Source organism: Pygocentrus nattereri, chromosome 22, assembly GCF_015220715.1.
Source record: "Pygocentrus nattereri isolate fPygNat1 chromosome 22, fPygNat1.pri, whole genome shotgun sequence".
Lineage (NCBI taxonomy): Eukaryota > Metazoa > Chordata > Actinopteri > Characiformes > Serrasalmidae > Pygocentrus > Pygocentrus nattereri.
Genome location: NC_051232.1, coordinates 19,163,390 through 19,185,357, shown reverse-complemented (window position 1 = coordinate 19,185,357; position 21,968 = coordinate 19,163,390). Strand labels below are relative to the sequence as shown.

The window sequence follows — 21,968 nt, the reverse complement described above, 5'->3', positions numbered from 1 at the left end:
CGATACTCAACTGTACATATCAGCCAAGCCTGATGACCAACACAGGTTAAAGAAAATGGAGGACTGTGTAAAAGACGTGAAAGGCTGGATGTCACGCAACTTCCTCCTATTAAACAGTAACAAAACAGAGGTTCTCCTTCTGGGTCCAAAATTAGCAAGAAGTAAATCACCAGATTTAATCCTAAATCTCGCCGACTTTCCAGCCGCACCTGGATCAGCAGCAAAAAATCTCGCCGTTATAATAGATTCAGATTTATCATTCGATCAACACATAGGCAGCATCACTAGGACAGCTTTTCTACATCTTCGCAACATTGCCAAGATCAGAAATGCCCTATCCCTGCGTGATGCAGAAACACTAGTACATGCCTTTGTTACTTCTAGGCTAGACTATTGTAATGCGCTACTGTCAGGATGTACGAGCAGGAATTTAAACAAACTCCAACTAGTCCAAAACGCCGCAGCCAGGGTCCTCACTAAAACTAGAAAATTTGATCATATCAGTCCAGTGCTATCATCACTTCATTGGCTACCTATTAAATTCCGTATTGATTATAAAATCCTTTTACTGACTTATAAAGCCCTACATGGTCTTGCTCCTGAATACCTGCAAGACCTTATTTCTCATTATGAGCCATCACGACCACTCATATCCCAGAGCGCTGGCTTATTAATAGTTCCTAGAATTCAGAAGGTTTCATCTGGGGGAAGAGCTTTTTCTTATAAAGCCCCCAAACTCTGGAATGATCTTCCAGAAACTGTTCGGGACTCAGACACAGTCTCAATCTTTAAGACTAGGCTGAAAACACACTTGTTCAGTTTAGCTTTTGGTAGCTGATGTTCCCCCCTAGATAAAGGCAGCAGATCCAGGGGTCCATGGACACAGGGAATTATAATAAACTGAGACGCTGGTGCTGTCGTCCTGCTGCTCGCACGCGGTCACTCAAGTTTGTGGACGGTGGAGCGGAGGGATGCCGAACTGTTTCAGAGTGCTGCCGTGTCTGTGTGTCCTTCTGGTTCTCTCCTTTTAGTTAAGCTGTCATAGTCAGATCTGCCGGAGTCATTAGCCACACTCTGTAAATGTTTACATTCCCTGTTTATGTACAAACGGATAGAACAAAACTAATCCCATTTACCTGCTTTTTTTCCCGAGTATACAACCGCCCACATGTCCGGCTGGACACTGAAGGACGACTGACTGCCGAGCCCCCCTGCTACCCACTTCAGACCAGCTGCCCACACCCCAGCTACCACCAACTACCTTGGATGAGCTGCCCACCCTACGCTGATGTTCTCATAGTCTCCTAGATATTCCTAATATCAATATTACTGCTGATAATATTAGTAGTATAATCACTTGTAGGTAGTTTGACCAGAGGAGGATGGGTCCCCCCTGGTGAGCCTGGTTCCTCCCAAGGTTTCTTCCTCAGTTCTGAGGGAGTTTTTCCTTGCCACTGTTGCCCCCGGCTTGCCCACTGGGGGGTTTCTGTACATTCTGTACATTCTTACAGTCCTGTTGAAACTTTGTCTTTTCTGAAATTCTGTAAAGCTGCTTTGTGACAACATCCGTTGTAAAAAGCGCTATACAAATAAATTTGATTTGATTTGATTTGACCTTTCTGTGTTCATTAAATGATCAATATTTCTGCAGTGAAGCAAATTTACTTTCATAAATTAAACCTCATTTGGGAGGATTTCAGCTTTCATAGGAGTCATTTCTAAAACCAATGGATGAATTTAAAGTCAGGTTATAAGCTTTTGTTTCCACAACATGGATAAGCGACAGAACGTCTGTCAGGGACTGTAGAAAGAAACATACAATATGCAAATAGATGGAATCAGCAGCCAATGGGAAAGAAATATGCGTTTTATATAACAAGATGGTTTTAATAAAACAAACGTAACTGTGTTTCATAGCTTAATTAGTTTCACTCAGTTTCACACATTTGTTCAGCAACTATAATGAGAAAGATGATATTCAGTTGGTTTTAATAGTTTCTTTTTTATGGGGAGTTTCAAAGTTGCCATAGCAACAGACTAAACTAAATAACAATACGTTAATTCAACTCAAAAATGCCATTTGAGTGTACAAAAATGTTCCCTACCATAATTATTCACTTCCCTTTGCGATATTTAAAGTGACATCATGAGTTCAAAACGACTTAATGACTAAAATGGATTTTATGGACCTTTTTGCAATGTTTTCCCTAAAGGGACAATTGTTTTTTAAAAATATATTTCCAGAATAAGAAAGATTATGTCTGAAAATCATATAAGTTAGTCCTGGTGTGATTCGGGGTTAGAAACCCACGCTGAAATATAACCAGCAGATAAATTAATTATTGAGTTCTGTGCTGTTTTGGATTCAGGGCAAATATGTCCACTTCTCCTCTTGATCCTGGCAGTAAAATCTTAGGAACGTACCAGCTCCTGGTTTACCCTCTCACACTGTCCGATAGATTGAGGCTGATAACCAGATGAGAGCTTTATTACGATTTTTCCAGCAGGCAGTACAGTAAAGCACAGACCAGCTACAAAACCAAACCTGTGTCACAGAGCAGAACTGTGACAGTAGGCAGGCGTCTCTTTAAGTTGTGATCTCACATTGATTCTCAGACAAATCTAGCATTAACAGTAAACCCAAACAACAGCAGCAACGACGGATGAGCTCTACGTTCTGACTGACCTTTTACTCTGTCTTCGGTTTTACATGAGAGTCACAGACAGCAGTTTACATTTACGCTCTTATCCAGAGCGACTAACAATTTGATCACTTTATACAGGTAGGCAAAGGTGGTTTTGGGAGTCTTGCCCAAGGACTCTTATTGGTATAGTGTAGGATGCTTGTCCAAGCAGGGGACTGAACAGCAGTCTACAGCATAGAAGGCAGAGGTGTTACCCGCTACACTATACCAACCACCTTCTGAGCAGTTCTGGCTGCTCGGTGTTTTTTCTTCTTAAATGCTGATTATCCTTCATGCTCAGTCCAGAGTTTAATCATGGGTATAATGAGGAGTCAACTCCTCCTCATCTTGGTTTAGAACTTACTAAAACACTTCACTAAGTTAGTGAATCTGGGCCGTGAGAGTGTCTGATTCCTCAGTGTCGGACTTTCAGCTGAACTAGACGTAAAGGACAGTTTAGAACTCAGAACAAGTGAGTTTAGAGAGTCTTTCTTACAGAGTTCAGCTCATGCTGATAGATTCTCAGCTACTTAATGGTATCTGCTTTCTTCCTGTTCCTCTCGTCACTGTGAGTGAGAGAGGGTGTGATGGTCTTCTTTTCTGTTCTTTCAGAGCTTCATTTCACTCTTTCAGAGTAACACTGCACAGAGCTGATCACAGAGGTAAGAGCAGATCATGGCTGTGTGATATGGAACTGAACTGGTTCTAGATTCTCCTGACAGAGAAACTGTTTAGACGTGTTTAATCAAAGTCTGGATTTGTGTGCAGTGAAATTTTAGGACCTCTCATATTCAGTGTCTGTGTAGGTTTTTTTACCTAGTCATGTTTTCAGTTTGTGGTAGAGTTTATACGTTGCCTAGAGGTGTTATAACATTTAAAACGATTTTGCTTTTGTTCCCTGTATTCGTTTACTACTTAATGTATTTCAGTTTGTTAATGTATTCCTTTATATTTTCATTTATTTAGCCATTTCTATATTTACTTTTATTATGTATCCATGTATATTTTCATATTAGCGTATTTCATTTTTAGGCTTAGTTAAGACCAAAGTGATAGTTACAGAAAATCTGATTCTTTTTAAAAAGAAATTATCTCTAACTGTTATTTTCACTTTTTGTAGAGATAATGTGTAATAATGGCTTGATTACAGTTTAAAATGAGTGAATAAATAGAAATAAAGAAAACCAGCACAAAGTCAATATAGATTAAAAAACTATCTGATGTTTAATTACATTTTAAGCAGTGTTATATCTTATAGTTTTTGCTGATTGTTTGAAATAAACTCTAGTTAAACTCTACAGAGAGCACACTTAAATATGACATTTTTGCGCATTTTAATTCAGTTTAATATACTAGAAAACAAATAGAATATAAAATGTGCTGTAACTTTTAACAGGCCACATTTTGTGGTTTTATTTTCCCCAACATTTTAAATTTAAAAATAAAAAGTAAATGCATTAAAATGTGCAGTGTGTCTTCTGGAGTACTTATTCTCACTTAGAACCTTATTTTATCTTAGTTCTTTACTATTCTATTTATAATATATAAATATAGAATATATGTTATCAATTTATGTTTCCTTTTTTATGTATTGAGTTTTTTATTTTCCTGCTTTTATTTATTTATTAGTGAGAGGTGGGAGTAATCAACATGAATCAGTCTGTACTGAGTGTGTATATATAGTTGGATTTTAAAGGTGTGGAGGAGTGAGATCAGGATTTTTATCCTAAACTTTAGTGTTAACTGAAAATGAATGAAGGAAGATCTACTGCTCTGCTGATGCTGTTCTTACTGTTTTAGAGCTCATTTACTGTTTTCATAGAACAGTCATTTCATTATTTCAGTAGTAAAGTAGTGCAACCATAAATAAAAGAACATAAATCATCAAATGTAAAATAAATCATTTCTCATCTGATATTTTATCACAGGATAAAATACGACCACTGACTGACTAAAAAGAATGGCTCATTTCTTGTTCCTCGGCTATCCTCTGTATGATCCGCCACAAGAGCATCAGTCTGGTAAGATCAGACTGTCCATCTTCCTCATTGCCGGAGAGTGTGTGGGTCTGCCAGCTCTAGTTTGGGCTCTGCGTGTTCTGTATGGTCATCATAAGAGTGGAGGCCGAATCTCAGTCTTGGTCATCATGCTTCTTCTTTGTGACCTGCTGGAGCTGCTTCTGAATCCATACATAGTGACTAAACTGTTACAGAATGATTTTTGCTGGGAGAAGAACTCAACATGCTGGATATTTACTTCTTTATGGTCAGGATTAATGATCTGGGGACTTCACCTCCAACAAGTGGTGGCTCTAGAGGGCGCTCTCTCTTTGAGACATCCACACTGCTCTGCTCATCTTTTCTTTCCTTCTTGCTCCATCATCACCTCCATCATTGTGTTCATTTCTTTCTTCCTCTGTGAGTTTTTCATGGCGACTCTTCTCGTTTTCTTCACTCTGCCACTTCTTTTAATTATAACACTGATATCATGTATAGTCTCTTGTAGAGCTCCACCCCAAATCAGCGACTTCCCTTACAGAACCAAGAAGCCGAGTTATTCACTGTTGGCTTTAGTCACAACCACAGTGATCCTGTATGGGACGTTTACCAGCACATGTGCCATCATGTATTTTACGTATAGCTGGGGTATTAGGAGGTATTTTTGGGATGTGTTTGTGATGGGTGTTTCTCTGATGAGTCTCAATGTACTTATAGACCCCCTGCTGTGTGTGTTTGTCTGCAAAAGGCACACAGAGCTCAACAGGTCTGAGGTGAATATCTAGTGTTACCAGCAGTCTTGAAGAATTTACATTCAGCGTCAATATCTTGATGTGTGCAGTGCTTCTCTGCATTTCTCTGTCCTTCCTGATCAGTGCTGTCTAAAGTCTGAGAGATCAGAACAAATTTATGAGGCCTGTTATTCAAACCCAAAATAAAACCCGCTTAAGAACCCTCTCACTGTGTTTTTGTGTTTTTTGGATGTTTGTAAAATTAAAGGGGAACAGACACGTTTGGCAGCAGGTACTCCTTCATGCCAGAGGTCAGAAAAAAAAACTTCTTCAAGGCTATGTTTGAGGCTGTGTTGAATAAGTCTTAGATATGCTTCCTTCTTCTTTATTCCATCCAGTGGAATTTTACAATTCACCAGTTCCATAGACAGCAAAACAGCCCTAGAGCATGATACTACCACCACCATGCCTAACAGTTGGGCCAGTGTTTTTGGAACTGAATACCTCACCTTTACTCATACCTGTGGACACTGTAGCCAAACAGTGTTTGTCTGATCTGATGATAAAACTTGCTTTCAGAAGGCTTTTTTGTGCATGTGGTCATTTGCAAACTTTACTCAAACTTGAATGTGTCAAAAAGCAGCTTCCGGGACATGCCAGGCCTGTGCCTTGGAGGTTCTTGGGTTGTTCTTGACTTTCTTTCCTCTCAACTGAAGGTGACAGTTTGGGTCTTCTTCCAGACCTTGGGAAAGTGGTTTACATACAGTTGTTTGAACTGATCTTGAAACCTTCAATTGCAATTGTGAAGTTGAAAATCACTTTGCAACTTTCAGCACCTCTTAATTAATAACCTAAATAGGTTTTGACCCTGTGTAGATTTCAGAAAAACTCCAACAAAAGCATGTGTTAAGAGTGTTTTAGTACGTGTTTTAGGAAGTTCCTGACAGGGCATTATGCTGATTTCCTGAGTTACCGAGCTAAATTTGCTCATTGTGTTAGTGTGGGTTTTAGTAGCTTCGATCACATTCTGCCTAGTTTAACGTCTTTTTCATCAAAGAAAGCAAACTGCTTTTGATTATGGGAGCAACATCTCTTAGTCTCTATCATCTATGAACGTTACGATCCACCCACATTTCTCAAATGACCAATCAGGAGAACAAATAACTGCAGTTTTACAAGTATTTTATTTTTGGTCTTCACATTGACAGTGAATGCATCTGATTACTATGCTAGTTAATGCTCAGTTATTATTGAAATTTTACATTTTATTTTGTTTTTGCTTTCTTTCACAAGAGTTGAAAGAGCATGAGCAGTACATTTTAGCACTTTAACTTCATTTAAATTATTTTGTGACTAGTCTTCACATTTATAGAAAGAGCTCCAGAGATACCATAAACATGAGGACTGGAAGATCAGGTGAATCATGGCCTGTAATCTTAGAGACCGTATCATAGAAAACTAAATTCTCTCATTTGATGTAGTATATAAAGACTGTTAATGTTTCACATTGTACCATTCATCCTCCATTACTTAATGCCCATGTCTGCAAAATAACACTGGGGGGGGGGGAGCGATGATGAGCACAGCCATGAAGGTACCATCAAATGCACAGGTGAGCAGTAAATGGTTCACACAACTTTTATTCACCAGTAATTTCAAAGAAAGGCACTGCTTGCTCGCTCCACCTGGAGTAAATCTGTAAACAACAACAGACCTCTGGTCAGTCTTTCAGCTGCTGTATAAGCCTTTGGTCTTTGGGGCTACAAGTGGCCTCTGAAGATACTTTGTGAGTCTGAATATCAGATATGAAAGGAAAACATTCAAATGCCCAACATTTTCAATACTTTTTTTTATTCCAGTATCTTTAAAACTGGCTCAGAGTTTCATATAAACACCATGCTAATGGTCTGCATGTTACATTAGTGATGAGCCAATCAGCCAATGAGGTGTTGTTTTAGAAGTACAGTGACTCTAAATGAAGAAAGAAGAATGGCTCTTTATCCGGTAGGCAGATCAGACATTATGAACATGAAATGTTGTTTCTTTAGTAAACAGTGGGAAAACGTAAAGGTTACAAACCTCAGGAGGGCTTAACTGTTAACGTTTCAAATGTTAATGTGGACAACACTTACGAAAACACTGTCTACCTGCTAGCATACATGCTAATGATGTTAGCGTTAGCTTTCTGGATGGCTGACATCACTTTTGTGAAGCGTTTACAAAGTGCTAATTGTGGAAATATTTGATGGTGCCGTTCAGGTTTCTGTTCTGGTGCTCTTAGTGCTTTGAATTAGTGATCATTAGTGACTTCTCTATTTGAGCACTGTGTGGATCTCACAGTCTCGCTCCAATAGTCGGAAACTATCGCTCAGGTGAGGAGAACAACAATTAAATCAGAGATAATCTCCTGATCTGCAGTGGAAACATTCAGATCATCTAAACTCACCCACTTTTCTCTCTTTGGGGAGTTTAGTTAGCCACAACCATCTTTTTGAGAGCCGTGGTTCTCGTGTTCTAGATAAAGAGGAGTTCAGTCCTTCAAAATAGAACTGATCCACAGTCAGAGCTCCACCTGAGGGCTGTGTAAGCTAAGCTGAGTTCACTTCAGCTCAAGGAGATCTTAAGGTTTAAACTCAGTAGCGTCTGTTAAATCTAAAAGCCTTTCATTAGTAATGAACTTCACCTGCTGCTGGTGACGAGGAGGGACAGTGTAGAACTGCGCCATCTGCTGGTGACGAGGAGGGAAAGCATAGAACTGCGCCATCTGCTGGTGATGAGGAGGGACAGCGTAGAACTGCGCCATCTGCTGGTGACGAGGAGGGACAGCGTAGAACTGCGCCATCTGCTGGTGACGAGGAGGGACAGCGTAGAACTGCGCCATCTGCTGGTGACGAGGAGGGACAGTGTAGAACTGCGCCATCTGCTGGTGACGAGGAGGGACAGTGTAGAACTGCGCCGTCTGCTGGTGACGAGGAGGGACAGTGTAGAACTGCGCCATCTGCTGGTGACGAGGAGGGACAGTGTAGAGCTGCGCCGTCTGCTGGTGACGAGGAGGGACAGTGTAGAACTGCGCCATCTGCTGGTGACGAGGAGGGACAGTATAGATCTGTGCCGTCTGCTGGTGACGAGGAGGGACAGTATAGATCTGCGCCGTCTACTGGTGACGGGGAGGGACAGCGCAGAACTGCGCCATCTGCTGGTGACGAGGAGCGCTACTGTTTCCTCTCCTTGATCTGGCCTGATGTTTACCTGGGAGGTGTTTCACAAAGCAGGATTTCGTTGTTAGGTTGATAATTTAGGCCCAAACAAAAACAAGCAATATTACTGTTCGATTATGATCAATGTTATCCAGTTTATTGAGAAATCTTTAATGCTTTAAAATACTCCCTGGTTAGAGAACGCTTATGTTCAGGAGTTTAAATATATGCTGTTTGAATTATTAAAGATCTTCGTTTATTGTTTGATTTGACTGGTTTTGAGCAGCTCTGCTTTTCTTCATGGTACTTATGTAGCCTAGTGTGTTGGATGGTGTCAGTTTTTGGAGGACGGCTCTTTGTCCTGTTTTTTCTGTCCTGATGTTTACGTGCTTAAGATGTTTGATAAGTTTCATAGTTTTCCTCTTTAATAGTTAAAGCTGTGATGTTTGCAATAAACTGGGTGAAAAATCCAGTTTGAGCTTCTGGATCTTCATTCCATCCTGGTTCTTCTTCTGCTTCAGAGACCAGTGTAGAAGATCAGTGTGAAGCATCGTTTGACTGGACTTCCTGCACTGTAGTTACCCTTTCCACAATGCAGCACACTGCAAATCTCCTTAACGTCCTCATCCTCCATGCAAATTTTGCATAAATTTACATATAAATAAGCAACCAGCCAATCAGAGAATTGAAGATGGGATATTTAAAATTAGTCTTTTTAAGGCACCGAAGACGATGAGGACGAAAAAAAAGCTTAAAATATGACATTTCTACCACGATTACGAATCCTAGTGCCATAGAATAAGTATGAGGATTGCAACAAGTGCTTCCTGTTCAAAGTTGTAAAGTTCCAAACTAAAATAATGAAATAAACAAATAAACCACAGCATCTGTTTGTGTTGTGTGTATGATTTCTGCATCATTTGGTCTGTAGCTTTATATCGATGGCTTTCTGTTTATGTTGTGACTGACACAAATTACATAAAACAAAATATCATAATTGTGGGTAAAAGTAATGGCTTTTATCCCTCGTGGCTAGAAATGGCCCTGTTTGCTGTGATAGTGAGGAAGTCCAGTGCTGGAGCACTTTAGTCCAGCATACTTTACCCATTTTGCTGCTAAAACACATTTGATGGTCCTCAGCTGTTACTGACCAGGTTTAGTTGCTGTGTTGTAGCAGTGAAACCACCAACCTGTGCTGGACTCCAGCCCTCAGTTCCCCACCCCTCTGATTACTGACCAGCTACTGAAATGTGAAGCTCCTATTTTGAGATGCTGTAAACATCTGCTGCAGTTGGACGGAATACAAGACTCTGATGACTGTCTGCTGGTGGCTAATCCTGTGCTGTAAAGACACTGAACTTTCACCTCATACACTAACGGTGTTCGTAAGGTTGCAGGACTTACTCCTGTTTGTTGGCCGTACATCCAGTAGAAAGGTGTTTCTTACTGAGGGACAGTTTTAGAGACTCTGTTCATTGTAGATCTTTCTTAGTTCCTGATCAGAGTTCAAGGTGGCATCCTGACTCGGGGAAGAGTTCAGATCTACTTTACTGGTTTTGGTTTTATTTTGTTTGTAATTATGTAAGTTTAAAGTATTAGCACTTAAAATGCAGAAAGGAACCCGCGTTTGGTTTTCCAGAGGTGTGGCTGGTTCTACTCATAATACTACAGAATCCACATCTCCTCAATATGCAGACACAAGAGCATTTGAGGTAGATTTATCAATGCTGCTAGACACATTTTGTCTAAAAAGAAAGGCCAAACCCTGTAAAAAGTCTGATCTTCCAGAAAGCTCCGAGTGGAGTCAGGAGCAGTGTTTCACAGTTCTTGCTAAAGCTGTAAAAAAGAAAGATTGTGAGGGGTGTGTTCAGATTTTCAGACAGTGGCACGCTCTGCTTATGGGAGAACAAAATTGACCGATTAAAAGAAGAATGTGCTGATCACAAACGTGCCACCGTTAGTGCACAGAAAACCTGTGAAAGTACACAGCCTTCGCTTGTTCTTCTTGAAGCAAAAGTTGAGGTTCTAGAAAAAGACAGAGATAAAACAGCAAAACACCAGTTATATCCATCTTTAGATGACTTTAAAGACAAGACAGTGCAATCCATGCCTTCCGGTTCAGTTTCTAGTTCAGATTTAGGGAGTCTGGTGTCTGGGGAAAAGCCGGCAGTTGGGGGTGAAGCTTCAGCTAAAATTCCTGTTATAAGTGAGGATCCTGTTTTGCATTCGTTAATTGGTCAGTTTGGGAATTCTTAGCTTAGCTATTCGGTTAAAGGAGCTTGACCTTGAAACTAAATGTCAGGAGCATGAGATAAGACAATATGACGCACTAGACAATATGAACTTGAATGTGGGCGCACTCGTCGGGTTGAAGCTTTGCCTTCAACACCACAGGCTCCTATGTCTCCTGTGAATCCGGTTCCCACCTCTCCCGTGCTTGTTTTAAATGCCCTGTCTTTGTTCCCCTTCTCCTGTAAGCCCCAGTGAATTCCACGTGAGTAAGCAAATTCATTTGGTTCCCACTTTTAGGGAGACTGAAGTTGATTCTTATTTTGGCGTATTTGAGCGTATAGCTGCTGCCTTACGCTGGCCTTGAGAGGTTTGGCTGCTTTTGTTGCAGTGTAAATTGACTGGGAAAGCCCAAAAAGTTCGCTCTGCTTTGTCTCTTGTCTTAATTATGACTCATTAAAAGTCACCATGCTAAGGGCTTATGAGTTGGTCCCTGAGGCTTATTGCCAAAAATGTTGTAATCATTTGAAAACTGCCTTGAGTTTGCCCGTGAGAAGGGCTTTTTGATAAAGAGAGTCAGTGTCAGAGTCAGTCCAGCAAGGTGACTAATTATTAATTATGAGCAACTCCATGAACTTATTTTATTAGAAAAATTTTAAAATGTGTTACTGGAGAAGACTGTGGTGCATTTGAAAAACCATTTGAAAACATCTAAACCATCGACACAAAATGAAAACTGGGAGTGTTTTCATTGCCACGAATTCAGCCATCTTATCGCTGTTTGTCCAGCTTTAAAGAGGATAAATCTATATAAGGGGCAAGCGCCAAAAGGAGTTGGCTTTGTGCATGTTTCTCCCACTCTGTTGGACTCAACTTGCCAGGAAATTGATTCTGTGTATAATCCATTTATTTTTATAGGTAATGTGTCTTTGACTGGTAGGGAAGACCCCACTCCTATTACTATTCTTTGGGACACAGGTGCAGCAGTCATTTATTCTCGATGATGTTCTACCTTTTTCTAATGATACGTGGTTTGGATGTTTTGGTACAGGAATTGAATTGGGGGTGGTGTGAGTTCCCTTACACAATGTATATATTCAGTCTAAACTGGTTTCAGGATTGGTTAAAGTTGCTGTCCGTTCTCAGCTACCTGTGGAGGGCGTTGAATTGACTCTTAGGAATGATTTAGCTGACGGAAAGGTGTTGCCCCTTCCAGAGGTAATTTATGTTATGATGTTTGAATTAGAAGGGTCTCAAAAAGTAGTAGATATGGTGTCTGAATTCCCTTCTGTTTTTCCTGCCTGTGTAGTGATGAGAGCGCAATCTCGTAAGTTTGGCGAAACTGTGGATCTATCTGATGTCTTTTAATGATAGCCCCAATGTTTCTCCAGAAGATTCGCCAGTTTCTGGTGCAACGCAGTCTGAGTCCTTGTCCTCTGTTTGTGGAGTTGAATTAGAACTGCCACTGTCCGTTGAGAGAGAACAAATTGTGATGTATTGTGATGATCTATAGTGATGTAGAGTGAGGTTCAGTTTACCAATTAGTTGTACCCATGAAATTTTGTGCGCAGGTCCTAAGCTCAGGCCATAATCACAGTTTGCTGGACATCTGAGTGTAACTAAAACTTACAAAGGTATCCTTTGGCATTTCTTTTGGCCTGGGTTAAAATCTGAAGTACTATAGGTCATGCCATACATGACTACTTGCTGGTAAGCCAAGTGAAGTTTTTTCACCCGCTCCTCTCCAGCCCATTCCTGCTGTGGGTGAACCGTTGGAGCGTGTTATTCTTGACTGTGTAGGACCACATCCGCAGCCGAAGGCTGCCCATATATTACCTACTAACTATTATGTGTGCTGCAACACATTTTCCAGAGGCTGTGCCCTTGCGTTCTTTAAAATCCAAGGCTACTGTGAGGGCCCTTCTAAAGTTTTTTTACTTTTGGACTTCCTCGAGTTGTACAGACTGACCAAGGTTAAAATTTTATGTCTCAGTTATTTAAAAAGGTGTCTCAATTAAACATAAAACATCAAGTATCTAGTGTATATCATCCAGAGTCTCAAGATACGCTGGAGAGATTTCATCAGACACTTTAGTCAATCTCTTTTAACTTTAGTCTTAAACTTAAGTCGGTTTGCAGTGTGAGAGACGGTGTGACGACCACTGAAGCTGTTGAAGGAAAAATGGATGTCCGTGTAAACTACTCCTAGCTTAGCTTGTTTTGTGAGTGTTTACATCATGCATGTGATTTAGCTCGAGCTTCATTATCCTCAGCCCAGGTGAAATGAAAGCGCACTTTGATAAAAGGGAGGCTTTTCGTTGCTTTTTCATTGGTGACCGTGTATTTGTGTTCCATGCATTTGAGTTTTGTGGTCCATGCATAGTCGAGGCTAATCTTAATGACACCGATTATGTAATTCGTACTCCTGATAGAAAATGAAAAATGAGGGTATGCCATATTAATATGTTAAAGCCCTATTTTTGTAGAAAAGATGGTTTTGAATGTATGAAACCTGAGGGTTCTGCGTCTGTTGCCCCTGTTGTTGCTTTGTCCGTGTTATCTTCTGCACCTGATTCTGCTGAAGATGGTTTGAGCCTGCGAAGTAGTTCCTTGTCTGGAGCTCATCTGCAGAACTCAGAAATTTTGGGAGACTTGAGGTCTTTTTTGTTTTATTTATCTGATGGTTCCTGCAATAATATTGTTCGGATGATCCAGTCTCACTGTGATCTGTTTTCACATGTCACTTCACGCACTCACTTTGTGTCTCATGATATTGATGTGGGTGATCATTTACCTATTAAGCAGCATGCATATCGTGTCAACCCCGATTAAGGGACAGCTTATGCAGGAGGTTGAATATTTAATTGAAAATGGTTTGGCAGTACAGAGTACTTGTGCATGGAGTCCGCCCTGCCTTTTGGTACCAAAGCCAGATGGTACAGTGCATTTTTGTATTGACTGTAAGAAAGTTAACGCAGTAACAAAACCTGATTCATTTCCTTTACCACTCATGGATGATTGTGTAGACAAAGTGGGCGCAGCATAGTATGTGTGGAAATTGGATTTGCTTAAGGGATACTGGCAAGTGCCCTTAACTCCACGTGCAGCTGAAGTCTCGGCTTTTGTTACACCAAATAATTTCATGGAGTATTCTGTAATGGCTTTCGGCCTTCGAAACGCTCCGGCTATGTTCCAGCCTTTAATGAATCGTGCGTTGATGGGCGTTTCTAATAGTGAAGTATACCTAGATGATATCGTGGTGTATTCCTCCGAATGGGTTGACCATGTGAAAACTCTTCATGTTGTGTTTGGTTGTTTACAAGAAGCTTCGTTAGCTTCAAACCTTGCAAAATGTGAGTTTGGCAAAGGTATTGTCCAGGGTGTATCCTGCCTTCCGCCCGATAACTGCTGGGATAGGCTCCAGCACCCCCCGCGACCCTGACGGAGAAGCGGCAGAAAATGGATGGATGGATGAATTATTAGTAACCAAACAATTTAATGAAATGGCAACTGTGGTGCTTAATTAGATGGGAGTTTTACCAGATAACCACAATGTTACAGATTCCCCCAATGTCTGGCGTGTGACTATGTAACAACTACAAGATTAATGTAGACAATTCTAAAGCTCAAATAATGAGCTTTAGACAGTAAAAGAATACAGTGTATATCCAAAACAGCCTTCAAAAGTTTTGTGCCAACAGTTTCTCCTTCTGTTTCAGAGAGAATACACACAGTAAAGCTCAATACCATTTCTTATTTTTACCCCATCCCTTGTTTTCGAGTGTCACCTTACCCCTTGTTGCTGAGTTACCAGGGGCAGTGACAAATCTTCCCAACAAAATGGACCCTCAACTAAAAAGTGCATTACTTCATCTTCAGGCTACTAGCGCTGTTCTGTAGGCGACCCTGCCAGTCTGCAGTGAAAGAGGATCGTAAACTTCAGCTCCTCATCGCTGGGCTTTGGTTACATTTAGCGCATCATATGCTTTCAAAGGGTGGGCAAATATTTATTGTCGCCCACCCTTATTCTTTGGTGATATAAAGCTGAAGTCAGCTATTTGCTAGCTTTTCAGTCGAATTTTCTTGTTCCTTTAATAGAGCAGCAGTCACATTCTGGTGTTTCAGGCATCAGAATTTAAGGTGGAATGGGAAATTTAGCTATCACCTGAGACAACAGCATACTAGCGATTGTTTACACTTGTTATGAAGAAAAGGACCATAATACGACATTAAACAAAGATTATCGGCAGGCATCTTGCCAGATTTTCTTTTTTTCTCATAACACTCCATTTGAGGTGAGCCTCTGAAAAACCTCCGTTTGGAGGGTCATGTAGCCCTAACACTTTAGTGGAGTAAAGCTAGGTGTAAAGCTAGGTGGTAGGAGCGAGGGGTGAAACGGGATTGGGCCTCATCCCTCTAGCTTGTTTCTCTTTGGAGCGCCCCTCCAGTCTCCTCTAATACTGAACATTTACACACCTACATATATTCTCAGCAGCACAACAGACCTGAGCAGTGGTTTTCCCCAGTTTCACTGTTTGTGAAATCACAGTTCTTTGCTTTTGTAGGGCAATACAGATGTGGACCCCTGCATGAGTCACTGACCTTGATGAACTGGAAGGGGTCATGCTCCTGCAGCAGCCGCTCGATGCCCGTGTGGATGTCTGCTAGGCGGCTGCGGTCCTCAGCGATACAAGTTAAGTTCTGCTGGACGCTGAGGCTGTGCTCTGCCTCATGCATGTGCAAACTCTCACATAGTGATGACAGAAAACCTACCAGCCGGGTCCTCAGGGTGCCTCTTAAGGCCTCCACCCGCTGCTCAGCCTCTTCCATGAAGGTCTAAGGCAACAAAGAGGGTGAATAACAGGCCCAGTAAGGAGGGCAAATAAAACTTTTCTAGTCCCTGAGAAGCAAGTCGTAACTGGGTATGGAAGCATTGCAAAAAAGATAAACAAACAACAAATATTTATAATGATTGAATATTAATTGTCATTGACCTACAGACGATTTGGCCAGATTCTGTAGATAAGACTACCCTCAATTTCCAAAATGTCATCACCATTGAGCAAGCTTGTCAGTTGGTAGCTGTGAGAGAAGAAACCTAAACAACCTGGAATCGGCCAAAAATCAATACCATTACTCAATACCATTCGCCAAACTAAACAGGCTGTAAGAAGCTTCACGGACTGGCTGGAACCAAACAACATTAACACTGATCTTCCAAAAAAAACAAAACTGAGCTAAACTTGATATTGTGGCAGTTTCATGGCTCAGTCTGATTTAGTCTGAAGGTCAGACTAAACGTTTGGTAAATGGTTGTTTAGGTGTTCTTCTGTCACAGCTGTCGACTGAAAATCTGCTCAGTGCTGATGACTTTTTGGAAATTTAGTGTAAGAAGCTGGAGAACAAACTTCCAGCTGTGCAGCGAGTGGGTAGAGTTCGTTACTCTGATGTAGCAGCAAGCTGCTCGTTTAGGAATTATAATTTGGTGCAAGGAAAACTGAACATTAAAACATATTAAACACCGCAATCACGGCCTGATTTGTTTATTTCTTGCTTTTATAGAACAGTTAAATAAAGTAATAGAACACTTGAGGTGTGTGTTATCACGATCACAGCCGTGATGTTATTTCACGATAATACACTCCCTCTCGTGTTTTATGCTTAAAGAAAACAAATTAAATGTAAAGTTTGCATATGACTGTAAACCGTATGTTCAGGTATGAAACAAAATATTTATGTACTTATTTTATTTATTTATTTATTTTTTTTTGTTTTTTTTACAGGTGAGCATTCGTTGTAGTTCAATAAATGCTCAACAGGGAATGAGCTGAAGTATGGCATCTTCTACAAATTCTACTGCACAGTTTTTTATTTTATTTGTGAAGTTTAAAGTCTTGGGGGAAAAAAAACCAAAATATAAGATATGCCATAATTTTTCACATTATGCTTTATTATTATCCAGGTCAGTAAATGAACAGTAATTGTGTATTAAAATGTGTAGATGTGTTCTCTGAGTGCCTTATTTTTACTTAGTAGATCAACAATATGTGAAATTTAACCAGGGTGTCCACTGTTTATTTGTAATGTGAACACTGAAACAAGCTGTTCCTGCAGTAGATACTGGACAACATTAGGGTAGACTAGATCAGCAGAAGGGACCATCACTGTCACAACAGCAATGTTTTCATTAATGTAAGGTTTTTAATAAATATTTTCTTTTTCAAAGCAACACCAGACCAGTTTTGGTACTGAAGTATGTTTGTTAACTGTAATTACAATGTATTACCAGGTATGGAACATAAATGTTTATATTATTCTGCCCACATGACTTAATGGCAACTGTCTACAATAAGACGAAATCTCACATGTAGTCACAGGAGATGCCTGACTGATGCCTGATGACTGAATACATACCAATTATATATTAAGACTGAGGTGTTTATTCTCACTTTACTCAACAATCTGATGGAAAATCTGTTTACATGCTCACTACAAGTAATCAGATCAAAATTACGTGCATGTGTAGAGAACCACACAGTGTAGATGTAACCATGACAACGAGCATCACATGACTCCAGTCAGAGTGAGATGAGCAGCAGTGAGCAGTGCTTGTGTTTTGAATTGCTCTAAAATGTTGCCAGACTCAGAAAAAAGGGTGAGAGGAAGATGTCGTGTTCTGAGACACATAAGCTGGACGTCCGTCCCACCGCTGTTTTTTAAAGATCAGAGCATAACCTTCGTCTCCTCTGCATACCTGCTCCGCCATGTTGAATGTTATAAACTTTCACTATGACGCAACATGCATGCAGAATGGACTTAAACTTTCCGACTGGGAATGTAATCAGACACAGGCGTTTACGTGTTCTATTTAACAGATTATTTACAGGATAACCCACCTCGTTCAATTAGATTAGGTCTACTGTATTCTGATTGAGGTGTTTACATGTCATGTCCGTTCTATTCAGATTTAACCATTATTCCGAATATTAGCGAATTTTCATGCTGCATGTAAATGTGGCTACTGTGCATGAAGTGTCCTACCCACATATCCTTCATGGTGTTTTTGATGTTGTGTCCACTGTGGCCTCCCTCGATGGTGCACGCGTTACTCAGAAATGTGCGTTCGTCCACGCAAGAATAGCGAAACATCTCGTCATGCTCTGCACACTTCTTCTTTCTCATTTCGCCTAGTGGCTCCACCAGCGGGTGCTCCCGAAAAGCTGGGAGCTCCAGGTGGGGCTGCACATGCTCTGGACACATAGACACCTCGCACTTCAGGCACGTCTTCAACGCTGTAGACCCTTTGTTCGTATCCATGGGCTCTGGGGGGCAGTAATCACAGCCCCTCAGTCCTGTGGGTGGGGCACTGCTTGCCAGATACAGGGTATTCGGGCCTGACACCAGCACTGGAACCCATCTGCAATATTGGCGAGCTTGAAGTTCTTTTGCCCTCGCTCTGAGCGCCCCTTCAGCTTCCACAGGCACGGCAAGAAGAAGTTGTGGCTACACGGCAGGAGCCGAGGGTCACGGTACAGGTCCAGACAGGGCAGGTCAACTCCTCCTCCAAAACACTGGTGTCCTCTACAGCTGTGGCCATACTGGCAGCAATGAGAAAAGGCATCAAGGCAATCTTCAAAAGTGAGGTAGAATTTCACGCTAAACTCAGGAAACAAGGTTGTCAGTTGTGCTGTTTGTAAAGCCGACCTCAGCTGGCATCTAAGAATGCAACACAACTGCTCACTTGAACATTCATAGCAATATGTTAGCTGTGCTAGCTAGTTAGGTAATATTAATGCTTAAAGCCATCTTATGTTGTTATGAGTTGTAACAGTTTCTATTTCAAAACGCAGGCCGTCTTAAATCGAGAAGTAAGTAACTATTAATCACAGCAACCCTGTTCACGTTCCTAATAACATTTACATTTTGAAGCACTGCATTGTTGTTGCATAGCTGCTCTAGCACATCACCAACAGCCATGAACAAAGACTAAAAGAGACAAAGGCATGAAGGAGCCTTTTATTTTAATTAACATAAAGAGACAGTTACTTACCTGTTTCCTGGAGAGAATGACGGCGCTCATCATTCGGTCCTCTTGTATTCCTGCAGGTCTGGGAGGGACACGGGGACAGGGGTGCACCTGGGAAAAAGAAAAACAAAACTGATAATAAACTAATTGCTAATATTGAACACTGGCCCTGAATTACATCGGCAGATATACACTATACTGCCAAAAGTATTTGCTTGTCTGCCTTCACATGCATACGGGTTTGAGTGACATCCCATTCTTAATCCATAAGGTTCAATATGATGTTGGCCCACCCTTTGCAGCTATAACAACTTGAACTCTTCTGGGAAGGCTTTCCACAAAGTTGGAAGCATGAAATTGTCCAAAATCTCATGGTTTTGAAGCACTAAGAGTTCCTCTCACTGGAACTAAGGGGCCGAGCCCAATTCCTGAAAAACAACCCCACACCACAGTCCTCCCTCCACCAAACTTTACACTTGGCACAATGCAGTCAGACAAGTACCGTTCTCCTGGCGACCGCCAAACCCAGACTCATCCAATGGATTGCCAGACGGAAAAACATGATTCGTCACTCCAGAGAACACGTCTCCACTGCTCTAGAGTCCAGTAGCAGCGCTTTACACCACTGCGTTCAATGCTTTGCATCGTGCTTGGTGATTGATTCCAATTCACTGAGCTCCTGAGAGCGACCCACTCTTTCACTAATGTTTGTAGAAGCAGTATGCAGGCCTAGGGGCTTGGTTTTATACACCTGTAGCCATGGAAGTGACTGGAACACCTGAATTCAATGATTTGGATGGGCGAGTGAATACTTTTGCATATATTGTGTATGTACTTGAAGTAAATGCTGAGTATGTGTGTATTGTCAATAGGAATGTGACTGTTGCCTTATGAATACCTGAATTTAATTTTGGTTTAGTCCACTGGGAGGGGCTATAGGTTTTTAAGGAGAGGCCCAGTCTAGGTAAGGGGGTCTAGCTGCTGCAAGTAAGATGGCTAGTCTCGCTGCCATTATGTACCCTGAGGTAGAGAGAGAAATTAAGTAAGGATAGTCAAGGAAGAGTGATAAAATGCCTGTCATGCATTTGGGGCTTTTTTTGTGTGTAAAGAGTTGTGTGCAATACCATGGTGAAGGATCTTTTATAGTGCTGTTTGGATTTTAGACAATGTCTGCTATAAAGAAATGGGTAAAGAGAACCATTTAACCAGCCTTCTGCTCAATCTTCTTCTAATCATGCCAACACAGTAACCTCCAGGCCACTTGAGTCCACCCTACCACATGAACGCTCACAGACAGTTTCAAGAGGTCGATCTATGCAAACACACAGGGGAGTGTAGACAGACATCAGAACGCACTGTTTAAATTTAGACTGGGTTTTTATTTACTTGATTAAGCGAAACTCATTTCATTTTGTTATATTTCATTGCTGCTACTTTGCACATCCTAAGTTTCCAATTTTGACAGGAAAAAGAGGTTTTATCTTTTGTATTAGCAGGACTGTTCATTACACTGGTAAAATCTGGAATGTTATTCACCTTTGTTCTCTTCATTATTAGTTTACAATGCGATTTATAATCCAAATGATTGATTAATGTCTAATGTCACAGTCGAATGTTACAGCCCTATTGTTGAAAGAGAAAAGACATTTAAAACAAAACATAAATAAATACACTACAGACACTTTAATCCAGACACTTTCCAGACAAAGACTAAAGTTAAAAAGAAATGACATCCGACTTTTCAAAATTTCTTTATAATTCAGTCACTGGGATGTGAATAAAGCCATTTAGAGTAGTTTGATGTGAAATGATTCAGTAACTAAGGTGGACGTCTGGTTCCTATCACCACTACTGTAAACAATTCTTGGTCTGTAAGTTTCTCTTGAACGGAGCGTTTGACACCAAACCACTCTGAACGACTCTGCTTACATGTCAGCCGGTTAATTTAGCAGAGATTTTGGAAAATCGGTGGAGTTTCCCTTTAAGCTTAATAATACATAGGAAGCGGTTTACGGAAACGCAGTGAAGTGCTGCAGATTGGAACAGAAAGTGAGACGAACCGTCATCTGATTTGCGTTCACTCTCTGCCTCTGCTCTGCTGTGATGAGCAGAAAGGCCGTGAGAGACTTTCTGGACAGAAGGACACACAACAAAAACAGTGAACCTCCACAGACGCTGACTTAGAGGCTTTACTGACATTTTACTGAGAGAGCGATTAGCGGACACCGATTCAGACCGGACAGTCCTCAGACTCCCAGTTCAGTTCACGGCCTTTGAGAAATCCTGCTGACAAATCCCACTCAAAACTTCACAGAATGTTCACGAAAACTGACATTACTGACAATTTTATGTCTTTACTAAGTAGCATACAAGCTAAACGACAAACAGGCGTCTTGGGCAACTAATAAGTACCAAAACATCCCCAAACGTTCCGCTTTACTCCGCGTTATGTAAGCTAGCTAAAACCGAGAAACAGCCGCCGACAACACAGTGACAGGGCTAGCGGTGTTCTAGCTAGCGTTACCTGGAACGTTAAACCAAGCAGGTTCTAAGCTACTTAAGACACTTAAGCTGACATGTCAGTCACACAGTACAGTCAACTCACCTCAGATAAGAAACCAGGTTCCCCTCAAATTCCGCCGCAGCCTCAATGTCACCACTCTGCTCTGATTGGCTAGTGTCACCCTGCTGTGTACACGAGGATTGGAGGACGTATTGTGAGGACGACCTGCTGACCAATCCTGGCGCAGGAGGGCGGGGTTTGTCGCAGTACAGGTGGAAAAAGAAATGCACTCACAGGAGAAGCTCGTAACTGGTGCAGGTGCAGCGTGATTTATGCAGTAACGTTAGTCTGTTGTGCTTTCTAATTCTAATAAACGGGACCTCTTGCGGAAAAACATATATTATAATGAAAAAGCTTTACTTGGTGCAACATGAAGTTTTTTTTTTATTTAAAAAAAAAAAAAAAACAAGCTGGGAGGTGAAATTGTTACACAGTAATGCAAAAAAAGAAATAATTTTCGTGCAATCACTGTTATGTTGAACCATTAAGGAGACTTTAGAACTCTCTTTTTGTTTTATAAAACTTATTTTACTATGCTTGT

At 41.0% G+C, this 21,968-nt stretch overlaps 1 long non-coding RNA gene and 1 pseudogene across 1 annotated transcript; both read right to left on the bottom strand.

Annotated features, from left to right (window-relative positions):
* Positions 1–7,034: 7,034 nt before the first annotated feature.
* Positions 7,035–8,154, bottom strand: LOC119262038. The gene is made up of 2 exons (XR_005129367.1): positions 8,096–8,154; positions 7,035–7,108 (listed from the first exon to the last, which is right to left on the bottom strand). It is a non-coding gene; the product is annotated as an uncharacterized LOC119262038 (long non-coding RNA).
* A 165-nt stretch (positions 8,155–8,319) lies between these two features.
* Positions 8,320–21,548, bottom strand: LOC108414916 (annotated as a pseudogene).
* Between the last annotated feature and the right edge of the window lie 420 nt (positions 21,549–21,968).